Genomic DNA, 2,443 nt, shown 5'->3' with positions numbered 1-2,443 from the left:
TTTCACCAAATGCTTACGTGTATAGCATATATTGATGTCTGAAAAAATCATTGAGATCGGTGGTATAAATAGTATATATCTCATACAACCGATTGTTCAAATAAGAAACTTTGCGCAATTTCTGCCCCGTTTTAACAGCTAGAAGCTTCAAATTTCACCAAATGCTTACGTATATAGCATATATTGATGTCTGAAAAAATCATAGAGATCGGTGGTATATATATTATATACTTCATATAAACTGTAATTTTTGCCCCTTTTTTATGGCTAGAAGCTTAAAAATTCATCAAATTTCATCAAATAGTTACGTTTACGTCATATATTGTTGACATACGTGATTCGTAGTCATAGTTTTTACACGCAGACCACATAAAACCTGAAACTTTGCATCCTCACACAAAGTACCTACCTGTTTTTATACCTTTCTTGAAAATGAAATGGTATATTAATTTCGTCACGAAACCCAAAATTGTAAGCCCTTAAAGGAAAATAGATAGATCCACCATTAAGTATACCGAAATAATCAGGATGAAAAGCTGAGTTCATTTAGCCATGTCCGTCTTGTATGCAAACTAGTCCATCAATTTTTGAGATATCTTGATAAAATTTGGTGAGCGGGTGTATTTGTGTGTCCGATTAGACATTTGTCGGAACCGGCCGGATCGGACGACTATAGCATATATCCTCCATATAACCGATTTTTCAGAAAAATAAGATTTTTGTCATATCTACTCAATTTAACAGATTGAAGCTTCAAACTTCACCATATAATTTCGTATACTGTACATATTGTTGCCTGAAAAAATTGATGAGATCGGTCGTATATATAATATATATCCCCCACAACCGATTGTTTAGATAAGAAACTTTTCGTAATTACTGCCCTATTTTAAGAGCTAGAGGCTTCAAGTTTCAACGAACGCTTACGCATATAGCATATATTGGTGTCTGAAAAAATCATAAAGATCGGTGGTATATATAGTATATATATGGTGGTATATATAGTAAATATATATAGTATATATATATATATATATTTTCGCAATTTTAGCCCCATTTTAACAGCTAGAAGCTTCAAATTTCACCGAATGCTTACATATATAGCATATATTGTTGTCTGGAAAAATCATAGCGATCGGTTGTATATATAGTATATATCTCATACAACCGATTGTTCAGATAAGAAACTTTTCGCAACTTCTACCCCATTCTAACACCTATAAGCTTCAAATTTCACCGATTGCTTACGTATATAGTATATATTGTTGTGTCGAAAAATCATAGAGATCGGTGATATATATAATATATATATGACGGTATATATAGTATATATATATATAGTATATATATTTTTTTTTTTGCGATTTCGGCCCCATTTTAACAGCTAGAAGCTTCAAATTTCACCAAATGCTGACGTGTATAGCATATATTGATGTCTGGAAAAATCATTGAGATCGGTGGTATACATAGTATATATCTCATACAACCGATTGTTCATATAAGAAACTTTTCGCAATTTCTACCCCATTCTAACAGCTATAAGCTTCAAATTTCACCGATTGCTTACGCATATATTGTATATTGTTGTGTCAAAAAATCATAGAGATCGGTGATATATATAATATATATATGATGGTATATATAGTATATATATATAGTATATATATATTTTCGCAATTTTAGCCCCATTAACAGCTAGAAGCTTCAAATTTCACCGAATGCTTACGTATATAGCATATATTGTTGTCTGAAAAAATCATAGCGATCGGTTGTATATATAGTATATATCTCATACTAACGATTGTTCAGATAAGAAACTTTTCGCAATTTCTACCCCATTCTAACAGCTATAAGCTTCAAATTTCGCCGATTGCTTACGTATATAGTATATATTGTTGTGTCAAAAAATTATAGAGATCGGTGATATATATAATATAAATATGATGGCATATATAGTATATATATATAGTATATATATTTTTTTTTTGCGATTTCGGCCCCATTTTAACAGCTAGAAGCTTCAAATTTCACCAAATGCTTACGTGTATAGCATATATTGATGTCTGGAAAAATCATTGAGATCGGTGGTATACATAGTATATATCTCATACAACCGATTGTTCAGATAAGAAACTTTGCGCAATTTCTGCCCCGTTTTAACAGCTAGAAGCTTCAAATTTCACCAAAAACTTACGTGTATAGCTTATATTGACGTCTGGAAAAATCATTGAGATCGGTGGTATATAAAAAAAAAATAAATGTAAGGCGCAATAACCTCCGAAGAGATTTTAGGCCGAGCTTCTCTTCCAATTTGCGTCGTGCTCCTCTTGATTTTTCCCTACAAATTGGCCGGACGGGACCTACATGTTTTATGCCAACTCCGAACGGCATCTGCAAGGCAGATGAGTTTTCACTGAGAGCTTTTCATGGCAGAAATACAATC

Source organism: Eurosta solidaginis, chromosome X (assembly GCF_040869045.1).
Source record: "Eurosta solidaginis isolate ZX-2024a chromosome X, ASM4086904v1, whole genome shotgun sequence".
Taxonomy (NCBI): Eukaryota; Metazoa; Arthropoda; class Insecta; order Diptera; family Tephritidae; genus Eurosta; species Eurosta solidaginis.
This window is presented reverse-complemented; position numbering follows the sequence as displayed.